Source organism: Leptinotarsa decemlineata, unplaced genomic scaffold (assembly GCF_025532065.1).
Source record: "Leptinotarsa decemlineata unplaced genomic scaffold, Ldec_3_MD MMD2_tig00000090_RagTag_RagTag, whole genome shotgun sequence".
In the NCBI taxonomy this organism is placed as follows: domain Eukaryota; kingdom Metazoa; phylum Arthropoda; class Insecta; order Coleoptera; family Chrysomelidae; genus Leptinotarsa; species Leptinotarsa decemlineata.
This window is the reverse complement of record NW_027412541.1, coordinates 1,468,445-1,482,045: the sequence shown is the minus strand read 5'-3', so window position 1 is coordinate 1,482,045 and position 13,601 is coordinate 1,468,445.

The following is a 13,601-nucleotide window of genomic DNA, read 5'->3' as shown; positions in this document are numbered from 1 at the left end:
CACATCTCCAAAAAGTTCCTAGAATGCTTCTTTTTTTCTATTTCCACATGATTTTTTACTGTTATTTTCTTACAAATCATTACAATGTACCCAGATTCTCGATATCCATATGTTTTTGGCTTTTGTTTAGAATTTTGTACATTGCAATATGCAGCTGCTTTTCCACAGGTCGTCTTTTGTCTAATCCCTCTAACCCAGTGTTTCTCAAAGTGTGTGCCGCGGCTCCCTGGGGCACCGTGGAACCTTTACTGGGGAGCCGTGGGCCATGGGTGAGTCTCAAGGTACAACGTTTTACAACATAGATAACTGAGAGTAAAGGTAATACGTCGGTACCTATTAATAAAAATACTCTGATAATATGATAATATCGGTAATTGCAAAATGCAATCCGTTCAGACAGCCACCTACCTACTTTAATTATTTAAATATCTAGTCTAGTCTTTACGTTCGGGGCGCCACGATAGCCTTCAAAAAACATAAGGGAGCCGTGAATTCGAAAAGTTTGAGAAACACTGCTCTAACCTGATTTATCCTATTACCTTTATCGAAAACATGGGTTACAGTTTATACTTGTTTTGTCTGGAAACGTGATTCATAGTCTAATAAACAGTTACCAAGCACAATTCAGTGTCGAAATCTCGTGACATACTAAAAATTATTTTTTATTTTTGATTTTATTTGCAAATAACGTTTCATTGTTTCGGGTAGACATGAAAAAGACGTTGGTATATTCATATCTTTGTGAAAAGTCGATTTACTTGTGATTCTCCTTAGTTGCACGTGTATTATTATCTACTCAACAATATTATTCTAACCTCGTGTCTTATATTTTTTAATGAAATTATTGCACGTTTGAAGCATTTTTTCAATTACAAACTAGAATACAGTGAAATAGTAGTAAGCAATTAGGTGGAAATATAATAATTCCCAAAATGTTTGCGAAATTCACTAATAGCTTTTAAAAAAATGAACAAATAACCAACTGCCGCTGTAAGATGATTTATAGTTTAACGAAATTGCTCCGAAGTTTAATATCCGAATTCGCATTATTTACTGAGCTATGAGCCTGAAAAGTTGAAAAAACCCGAGAAAATCGTTAATTTTTATAAACAAATGCCTAAAACAACAAATTAACAATAACTGAAAATAACAACAACAACAACAACAACAAAACACCAACAAAATAACAATACCAAAAATGATCTGAATATTTAGTGTCGTATCTCTAATAGTTTAAAAGTTATATAAGCATTAAAGTCAACAACTGCAACTGCAACTTTTGCAGCACGTGTATTTTCAAAATTGAATAAATAATGGGACCATTATTCCTTCGGAATTTTTATGCTCGTGCTGATTTTTGTAGTTTTTATAACTTTCAAGAAAAAAATAAAACTAAGTTGGGAATTTATTTATAACAAATTGTTAAGTTAATAAACAATGAAATTGTTAATGAAATTTTTTGTTATTTTGTAGAGAACCGTTGATTATGGAAATTTAGGAAAGAAAAATGTCTTGACTAATAATTTAAACAGGAGACATATATAATAAAAAATTTTAAACAATTGAATATTATTTGAGAAATTTTTTTCAAATCATAATTGACAGTTCTCTATGAAGTTGTAAATTTTTTTTCAAATATTGAAAAGTCCATTTGTGATTTATAAACAAATGGAGATAAAAATCATTTGTTTCAGTTTATAAATGTCTTTCATTGACATAAAAATTATAAAATAATGATAAAAAAAACACTTTTTTTCACAATATTGTGTTTTTTCTTTTTTCGTTTATTTTAAAAAAACAAAGTATTGAAACTTTCAGATCTTTTATCATGCAATCTTCTTTTGTATGTATCTAAGAAGATCTCCACGAAGAGAAATTTTTTTACGGTAATTATTTGAATATTTATTTTACTTTGAACGATAAAGGAAGTTTTATAAAATTTTGTTAATTAACAATTGTCTAGATTATTGAAAAATTAACTTTGATGAAAAATTCAAACGGAAATGAGATCTATATGGTTTTTAGATCATATCATAATTTTTTCAAATTTTTCTATTCATTTTAAGTACTTTAAAAAAATCATTTTCAAGTTACGCACTTACTTAGAGGCCGTGCGCGCAACCTAAAAATGGCGCGCGGACGGCTATTTTCAGCGTTAAATTAAAATTATAAATAATGGAGATACCGTTTCGAGTAAATTTCCTCCTCTTCAAGGATCTTTTTTTCAAAATTCCAAAATATTTATAGTTTACGAACTATAAACATTAAAACCGAACACTGCTTTTTAGGGTCTTCAATTGTTTATAACTTTTAGAATTTTTTATGAACTAATTTACTTTTTTTTACAATGATCTAGACAATATTCCGGATTGAATGAGCCTAACCACTTGATTTTACTAGACGTATGTGTATTTTACACGAATCTAATCTTAAAGCCCAGTTTAATTATAAACTACTGAAAATACGTCAAAAATACTCAAACCCATTTCTATTCTTCTTTAAATACTCAATAAAATGATCTTCGAATATTCAATTATCCATACAAATTTCTACTATTATTTATGGAAATATAGACAAACAATTAAATACTGACTGATATTTAAATAACTCATAAATCATTGAAGACGACAAAAGTACTCAGAATCTTCCTGATACTCTGTTTAAACATACAGGAATTGAGCTTGTTATCAAAGATCTGAATCAGTTAAATATTTGCTATTTACATTTATTTATTTTTAAAGTTATTTTCCCAACAAGTGCGCAGTGTTACTTTTCCGCTTGCAAATACAGTTATACGAACGACGCGAAGCGCAGTTCAGATGAGTTCTTGCGTACGGAAAAAGCAATTTGCGCACGTGTTACGAACAAAATTTTTCGTACGAGCTTTAATATCAGATAAATTCAAATTAGTCAATGATATTCAATCAAACTTGAAAGAAAGAACTGACTATACAACAAAAAATTGCAAATCAATTGCAATGTTTCGCAAATGTTTCGAGGTCGGCAGACGCACGCTTGACAATATTTTGATCATTTATCATTGAACCAAGTACTCAAAAAAATATTACTTTTTTTTTTAGCTAAAATACAACTATCGGAATTACTATTAAAAGGTGAAACGGTTTTTCTCCCTTTACATATAATAGTCAACAGTTACTCAAACAAATATAAATATTCCCTACCAATCTGATTTTGTAGGTAATTTTACTTTTCCGAACGACGTACAGAAAAATACTACTTTGCGCACGCTTGTAGGAAAAAATAACACCTTAAAATATATTTTAGATACACGTTCATTGAAAATGAATCAAGAGTTATTCCTCAATACGATAAAGATATTTTTTTTCGGCCAAACACTACGATAAATCTATTGTAATATACAGGACGTTTCTTTTATCATGTGGTAACATTGCTATATTCTAAACCGTAACAGATACGAAGACGATTGAATGTAAAAAAGTGTAACTGTCATCGAAAATAATACAGTGGTCGTAGAAAATTTACGGGCCTCTCGTTCTTCTCGAGTTATACGGGGAAAACCAAAAATGCTCTTTTTCGTTTTTTTTTCGAATGGAATTGTTGCTTCTGAATAATATGAAAAAATCGGGAAAAAAATGTTATTGTATTCGAAGTGTACTATTACGATGTAATAATACATATTCGATAAAACGTTTCGTGTCAACGTGGTCACCATCAATTTTTTTTTAAATACGGACCTGTTTTTTCATTACAGATTTTCATAAAGCGATAAATTCACAATCCAAGGGTATATCACATTTGATATTTCTACAGCGTTTCATTTGAAATACCCATCATCATCAGTGACAACAATCAAACAGAAAAAAACTTAATTTAATAATGAAATTTTGGAAAAAATTAAACCCATATAAAAAATAAAGGCTACATGGCAATCTACATTAAATACCCGAATTGTCAACCTCTTTGCTGAATGCACATAAGTCGGTTCAGACAATTTCTGTGGCAATTCTCTAGCATAATAAGGTGTGATACTAATACATGCATCTCTTATTTTTTGTTTGAGGTGTTCGATATCTAAACTTGTGTTTGAAAAATTTTATTCTTAATGTAACCCCAGACAAAAAATCTAAAGGAGTAAGATCTGGGGATCGACCTAGCCAGTTAATTGGTCCATTATTTCCAAATCATTTTCTTGGGAATATTGAATCTAAATGTTTCCTTACTATTGATGCATTATGGGGAGGAGCGCCGTCCTGTTGAAAATATTGTATTTCATGGCGGATATTCAGTGGTAATTCATCTGAGTAACCATCAAATCCATTGAATATAAAAGAAGATACACTCCACTATTCAAATGATTATCGTGAAAGAAAGGTCCAAGGATGTTTGTTGTTCCCACAATTCCCAACCAAACATTTGTTCCGAACACTTCTTAGAAATTGGTTTTCCTAAGTAAATGTTCATTTGTATTATTCCACCTAAAATGGATATTTCTGTTAAACCAACCATTGTTGGTGAATTTTGATTCGTCCGTCCATATTATATTTTTACAAATATTTAACATCCCTATTTCTACGTCTCAAACACTTCGCAAATCGTACTCTCCTTTCGTAATCTCTTTCATTGAAGTGATGAAATTTGCATATCCTGTAGCATTTACATTTCTTTTTTTCAAAATAGTTCTGGTGGATTTTACAGAAATCCCCATTTCGTGGGCAATTTCTCGTGGAGAACAATCTTGATCAGCATAATTTTTGTAACTGGCTAATCCTAAATAAAAAAAAATGTTTTCACTGTTTAAATTTTTATGAGGTAATATGTGCTTACCCATAACATTTATTATATCCCTCACACTTCCAGTAACAACACATTTTCTTGTTTTCTTTCTGTCAAATGCACCATAGTCCCTCAAATTTCTTTCTAATCGTCTAAACATTTGGATGTTCGGAATAGGACGATTCGGGGTTTGTATTTGATTTTGCATAACTGAATACCATATCAGTCCTTTCATAAGTTCAATACATCTTTGATAAGTTCATAAAGGTCTGATAGTTCTCAACAGATACCAACAACGCATTCATTTTTTCTGGCACATAAACCAAGCAGAGCCTACGCTTCCTAATGGTCAATGAATTAAGATGCTATTTGATCATACCAAATTATATAACAATCTAATTTTTACCAAAACTGATATTTTCATTACCTCCAGGATTGAGAATTATAAAAATATTACGAATTATAATTGAGTAGGGAGAAATAAGCCTTGAAAAAAGGATTACGGCAAAAAAAAATCCAAAACGCAAAAGTACGAATTTTCATTGTGTCAGGGTACCTTCCTGTCAAATTTATTGGGTTGTCTGAATTATATCCTGAAGAAATCAAAAAAAATTACAAAAGAAGTAACGACAGGACTTTTGTCACTGATGATGGTAGTTATTTCATATTAAACGCTATAAAAATATCAAAGGTGATATATCCTTGGATTGTGAATTTATTGATTTATCAATATCTGTAATAAAAAAGGAAAGTCCGTATTTTAAAAAAAAAGTTGATGGTGGATATGTTGACATGAAACGTTTTATCGAATATTCATCATTATATCGTCACAGTACACTTCGAATACAATAACATTTTATTTTTCCATTTTTTTATATACTCCGAAATAACAGTTCCATTAAAAAATAAAGAAAAACAGAATTTTTGCTTTTCTCCGTATAACTCGAGAAGGGCGAGAGTCCCCCTAAATTTTCTTCAACCATTGTATTGTTCCCGATGACAGTTACCTTTTTTCATATTCAATCGTCTTCGTATCTGTTACGGTTTAGAATATAGCAATGTTACCACATGATAGAAGAAACGGCCTGTACAAACATAATACGACAAAATTTTGGAACTGCTCATGAAACATTTAATTTGAAGCCCCCACATTGTAACACAATCGCGGATGAGGTTTCCTCATCGACACACAAATTAAATCTATTCACTTTGACCTTCAGAATACGATGCCAATGTTCTTTAAACAATCCTACAATATTTATTTCATTTGAGGTCCTCACATCTACACACAAATGCAGATGAGGTCCTCGCATCTACACACATTATGAAAATGAGGTCCTCGCATCGGCGTACAAATGAAGTCATTCCATTACACATATAAAAAAAGGCGCGAATTTGAAGAGTCCTCACAACCCATGGTGGTTACGGAGTCCTCGGCAGAAACACACAATTTTTTCCATTCACAATTTCAGAGAATCTGAATAACCCTTTCAATTCAATCTGAGAGGCTTTTGGGAATGCTTATAAAATTTCATCGTCAGTAATGTAAACGCCATTGGTCTAAGACGTCTTCTTCACTATGTTCTCGGAACCTATTGATAATTCCACGGTCCTCGCTTCACCACCTAGTCACATATAGGTGTGTGTGTGTTTGTTTGTTTTCATATCTCTTTAGGGATATGTGTGTGAATTTTTTCGGAGCTCTGGGGATTTACACAACACATACCGATTACAGGGGACATACCTTCGTCCCCATAACGAAAATGTTCTATATTTCTTTCATATTTCAACTTATCGAATCATTGTTCAGTCAAAATTATTCATTCATCATCACGCTATCATTTTTCTTAGTAGTTACTATCACAGTAAATTAACTCATGATATTTTCGTCAAAAATTTTCTGTCCCCATAGCGGTTAAAAAAGATCTGGTGTGTGGAAATAACAATAATCTAAGTATTGCGAGGTCACGATTATTCGTCGTATAGTCTCGCCCTCTAAAATCAAAACCACTTGTGCTCTTATTTTCATATATTGAAGAATATGGGTGCAAATTTTTTCAGAGTTGTGGAAACATTTCACCTATTCCATCTTTCTCTTATGAAATTTTCGAATGAAATGTGCTTGAATAAATAAATCGTATATATTACAATGAAATTGAAAAAATATAAACGCCAGGACTAATGAGATGTTGGTGTCCTTGCTATTTTGTTAAGTTTTATTATGTAGTTTTTCATGTAATATTTTATATCCGTCCATTTCTTTGGTTTAGCACTGCCCCAGAATTTCGTATGCACTCTTCACACATAACCTTTCCTGGAACAATTTTCTTTTTCATTGCAACATGGATAACTGCTATTGTTTCGTTTTGTGTCATTTCTGTTTCATTTGGTTGTCGTAATGGTCCAATGGAAAGAAAATCTTTATCTGGAAATGTTTATAAAGTTACAGTTCTAGACGATGACTGAGTTCGAATTCATACCTGGCTTGTCTTCTTCATCTCATTCATCTGAACTTTCTGTAATATCAGGTAAATCTGAAAATAAGTCAAAAAATGCTTAATTATTGAGCTAGATACTATTATTTTCTTCAAAGGTTTTATTTTTAAAGAACCATTTTGGTCATCATATTTTTCTTGGTTTGAATGTTTTGAATAAATTCGAAAACTATGAAGATCTGTTTCAATATTCAATTCACTATCACTTTCTTCCACTACGAAATATTTTTCTGATGAACATGCTTTAGTTAACATCATATTATTTTTTCAGTTGTATCGGAGATGAAGGTTCATTCTGATTGATATTCCTAACGTTTTTTTCCACAAGTCAGAGTTAAGAAAAGATAACAATAATGCAATCGAACGTAAACTGATTAAAAGTATATATTACATTGAGTACACATTTTTTGAACAATCGTTACCTCGTCAAAGATATTTTCCGTGTTTTTTTACCGTAGTCTACGGGTCTGGTAGATATCAACAAAGGCAATGATGTGAAGATCGAAGTGCTCGAGTAGTTCTCAACGCAGAAAATTCCAGAAAATAGCTTTGACATAGTTATCTTCGGAGGTTAAAGTTTACACTCTTCAATCATAACCTCCTCAATAATCAAGTTTGGGTTTATTAGCAATTTGACTGACTTGAAGAAATTCAAGTTTGTTTCTACTTGCAATATTGTTGTCATTAAATTCTATGATTTGTTATTCGGACATTCGAAATACATTTACTTTTTTTTCAAGAATATCTATTTGATATAAATTCAGGAAATGATGAAATGGATTGATTCAACAAAAAAACTCACCAAACTAAGAGATGAAAATAATAAATAAAAATGTTAATTAGGGTTTTTCTTATTTTTTACTATTGATTTTTTTTGGTTCATGTCAGTCAAAAACAAATTTAATCATAGATTTGGCTGAGAATTTGTATTTTAAATTTTGAATTGGACGAACTATTGAATGAAATTTTGATTGAATAAGGATATGCTCTTCTTATCAAGCGTTGGCAGTAGATATATTATTTCAGCATTCCCTGAAAATGAAAAAAAGAACATATATCCCAAGTCCACTATGCAAACCTCCTTTTGGAGGAAGATATGAATGAATCCTTACCTTAATTTGATATTGAAGTCATCAGGTGTGGGGGTGATGTCCGTAAAACCATGTAGTACAGAAAATTCATTTGTAGTAATAGGTTATTTGTCGTATCCTACGAAAACTGACCCGATTTTAGGAGTGGTAATATCAACTGAAAACTTATTTGGATTAGTCAATTATCCAAACCGGTAGGCAAGCAGACATACTCTCTCAGAAGAGCCCACTAGATCACCTGACATAACATATCTAGATGTTTATGAGGAGATACACAACCGCAGCTCATTTTCAGAACTCGCGGATAGAAAAAAGTATTTTTTATATTAAGAAATAAATATTCCATAATATAGGAAATAAATTTGTGGACAGACTCAATCATTTTCAGGGAACGAATGGTTGATATTTTCAATATTTATTGAAATGAACTGGGGTGAGTTTTAAATATTTTTTTTTATTTCTGATATTATCGTATTATTTGTAGTTTCTGAAAACGAGTATGAAACTGCTTATTACTCGGATACAGTTAATCCGATTTCTAAAAATGTAAAACTACTGGATTGAGAATTGAAATACCTTCCGAAAGAAGTATCACAAGACTCCCCTAATTGAAAAAAAAAATTTAGTAGCTCTCTTTTGACGAGTGATGCTAAACTATTATCTCTTCTATAAATTAGAACCAATATCTAAAAAACTATTTAGGTTAGGTATAGAGAACCCCAAAATGAAATTGAAGATAATTGAATTTTATAATATTGAGAAAGGGTACTTATCCAAATCAATAGTCCAAAATTTCGATGTTTCTTAGTTTCCAATTGTACCTAGAATTTCCTTAAAAAAATCATATTAGTTTTTTCTGAACTATTCAAAAGTGTAGCGAAATACAGGGTGTTCTATTTGAAAAAGCACAACTTTGATATGTTACACTTTGAGCCCCTATAGGCTCCAAAATAAATATTTTCTGCAGCCTCAATCAATATACATACTTATAATGAAATAAAGAAATTCCCGAAAAATGTATTGGTTTGGTTTACAGGGACTGCGTCGTATGGGTTGCCCCGCCCTGTTTTCCTGAACTAATGATAACAAAATGTGACTGTTTGGTAGAATTGAAAATCATGTATTACTTCAACCATTTTGGATATCATATGGAAAACCGCGTAATTTGAAAATCGCCCCACAACGATAGAATTATTAAATATACCCACTTGTCGAGCGAAATTTGACAAAAAATTAATTTTTGTAATTCACGGATTCATCATTGAACGATATTGCGCATTCGATTATATGACATGGGGATCTTTTCCAAAATTCAAATGGAAGAATAACTGAATCATATGAGTTTTCCGGGGTTTGTGAACCGACGTCATAGCACGATAAAAAATTTTCAATATCACATTGTGTGTATAACAACAAAAAAATCATGGCGAAGTCCAATATGAATATCTCCTGTACGTTTCAAGGCGACAAAAATAAAAAAAAACGCCGTGTGTAAACTATCAATGAAAGATATATACATGGGTTGAATAGAACTGGCCGATACTTGATGAAAATCCATATTTACAAAACTAATAAATAGAGTTTATTCTATGATTTTCACTATAAGGGTTTTACAGAAAGTTAGCATCATCAGGAAATGACTAAAGTCCATGCTTTGTCATATGAAGATTCATTTTGCGAATTTTCAGATACTTGAACGGAACCTTGTGGAACACTCAACCTAACTTCTGTTACAGAGTAGTGTCGGCCAGCTAGTCAGAATGGAGAAATCAAATATCGCTCGATTGATTGTGCTAGATGAAATTGAACTGGAAAATGTGAGTCGAATAATAATAATAATAGTGATAAAATATTGAAATCTTGAAAGTGACGTAGTCAGCGTGGAAGGTGATGGCGTGTGTGATAATTTGTGGAAATTATTGAGTTATTACGAGATATAATAGCACAACTGTCAGAAGGGCTCTAAAATGTATATTCGCTAATAATGATCGGATCGTCGCGTACAGCACGTCAAATGAAAGGATAAGAAATGAAGAAGTCAACGACGAAGAAAAATCGAAGATGGCGCAACATGTCATAAGGGCACTAAGCCAAATCTTTGTTAATGATAGTTGAATCTCAACGTGCAGTACATCAAATGGAAGGAAAACGAATACAGAGTGTACCGAGAGAGAAAAAACAAAGATGGTGTAACGAATATAATATCCAACGCCTAATGTGAAATAGCGTAGAAAGAATTGCAAATTCAACAAAAATCACTGAAAAAACTTGGAATTGAAAAATGTTGGGTTATGAACAACTATAAGTTTATTCCAATTGCAGAAGCTTGATGCAAAACGCAGAATTTATTGACAAAGAAAATGGAAAAATCATCGTATACGGAAACATATGATATATTTGGATTCCTTAGGATGAGAAGGATTCGAATCCATCAAAAAACGGACGCTTCCGGTTTCCACTTCCGGTCGTCCGATTCCGATGATTTTGACATCAATGCATTCGTTTAGATGTCAAAAAACATAATTATTCATTTTACGAAGTCAAAAGGACCATATAACCTATTTTCATTATACTAGCAGCAACAGACCGATGTGGGTACTCATTCCAAATGATTTCATTTGTAGATTATGAAAAGTATAATATACAGCGTCCAATGTGAAATAGCATAGAAACAAATTTCACTAGTTTGGACTTCCATTGTCTATTATATAAAATGATTTGAAATCCCTGAAACAAGTAAAAAAGAATAATTAAAAAAGAATAGTTGAAAATAACAATTATATTAAGCAACAATAAACCTGAAATGAAATGATAGTAAAATAACCTACCCAAAATCCACAAGAAGGACGTTCCGCTTAAACCGATCATCAGCTCCAGAGATTCGGCTACTCAAAACTTGTCTAGATTTTTACTTCCCTCAATACAACCATTACAAGGGAAAACATCGTCTTTTGTGAAGAATTCAAGACATTTTGTCGAACTACTAGGGTCAATTGAAGTCACACAGGAAGATCAACTAATTAGTTTCGACGTGGAAAGCCTTTACACCAACGTTCCGGTCGAAGAAGCACTCCAAATCATACAGAGAAAGCTATCCGAAGACGGGAACCTGAAAGAGAGAACGAATCTACCTATAGAAGTAATTATGGAATTACTAGGATGCTGTGTACGAAACTGTTATTTCCAACTGAAGGACGAATTCTTTACACAAGATGAGGGACTGCCAATGGGATCGCCGATTTCACCAGTCATAGCCAACATATATATGGAGTGGTTTGAAACTCTGGCCATTGAAGAAGCCCACAAGAAACCTCGAGTCTGGTTGAGATATGTTGACGACACCTTCATAATATGGAACCATGGGAATACTGAACTAGACGCCTTTCTGAAACACATCAACAGCGTGAGACCTTCCATCACTTTCACAATGGAGAAGGAAATCCACAATGAATTGCCATTCTTAGACGTTTTGGTGAAGAGGACCGACACTAAGTGGGAAACATCTGTATACCGAAAACCCGGGACAGTATCTGAACCACGAATCCAACCACCATCAATCGACAAAAAGAGGAATCATCAAGACTCTATTAGACCGTGCTTTTGGGCTTTGTAATACAAAGGAAGGTCTCGAGAAGGAACTAGACATCATCAAAAGTGATCTTCAGCGGAATGGATACTCCTAAGCGATGGTAGAAAAGACTTTGGCCAAAAGACAGCAGGAGCCTCGCAAGGAAGAGAAGCCGTCACAACCAGTGCTTGCACTTCCCTACATCAGAGGATTATCGGAGAGGATAAGAAGAATTGGTTCCAAGTACAACATTAGAACCTGTTTCAGATCCGGTAACACTATCCGTAGCAGCCTCACGAAAACCAGGCCCCCAAACGCGGACTGCGATTCCAAGAATTGCATTTACCGGATACCCTGTGAGTGCGGAAAATCCTATATTGGTGAAACTAAGAGGCCATTGAATATTCGCATTGCCGAGCACAAGAAGCACACACAGCGAGGAGAAACCAGCAAATCAGGAATAGCAGACCATGTTTGGACCCATCAACACAACATCGAGTGGTCCCAAGCTGAGATCTTGCACAGAGAGGAACATTGGTTCAGGAGAAAATTTAAGGAAGCCGCATACATGTTGTCCAACAACGTATTCAGCCAGGCCAGCGTAGATATACGAAACATATGGAAACCCATCATCAAACGAGAAATGACCAACTCCCGCCAAATCGGTCATCTCTCACGGAATCAGTGAAGCGGAAAATGGAAAGTAGAGAAAGTGAAAGTATTTCAACGACCTATAAAATAGTCATCTCTCGGAGGAATCAGTCCAGTCATCACCCGAAGACGATTGTAGATACCAACAATCGAAACGTCGTGAACTAACGTGACTTGGAATCTCTACACTTTTTTATTTTTATTATTTTCTTTTTGCATTCCTTTAATTTTTATTTATTCAATTATTATATTTTTACTTGTAGGTTATTTTACTATCATTTCATTTCAGGTTTATTGTTGCTTAATATAATTGTTATTTTCAACTATTCTTTTTTAATTATTCTTTTTTACTTGTTTCAGGGATTTCAAATCATTTTATATAATAGACAATGGAAGTCCGAACCAGTGAAATTCATCACGAAACATTGTCAATCACCTTCAAACAGCATAGAAACAATTGCACATTTAAAGAAAATCTTTGAACATATTTAAAATTAAAAGTTCTTGGGTTATGAACAACTACGAGTGTAATGTAATTACAGAAGTTTTATTCAAAACATATGATTTGTTGACAAAAAAATGAAAAAATCATCGTATACTGAAACATATGGTATTTTTGGATTCCTTAGGGTGAGAAGGTTTCGAATCCGTCAAAAACAGGTCACTTCCGGTTTTCACTTCCGGTCGTCCGATTCCGATGATTTTAACATCAATGGATTCGTTTAGATGTCAAAAAACATATTTAATCATATTACGAAGCCAGAAGGACCTCATAACCTATTTTCGCTATAATAGTTGCAACAGATCATTTAAAATGATTTGATGTGTAGACTATGAAAAATATAATATCGAGCGCCCAATGTCAAACAACATAGGAAGAATTGCAAGGAGAATCATTGAAAAAACTTCGGATCGTCACGTACATTATGTCAAATGAAAGAAGAAGAATTGCAGAATTCATCGACAACGAAAAAACAAATATGGTGCAACATGTCAGAAGGGCAATAACCCCCATCTTCATTAATGATAGTTGAACCTCAA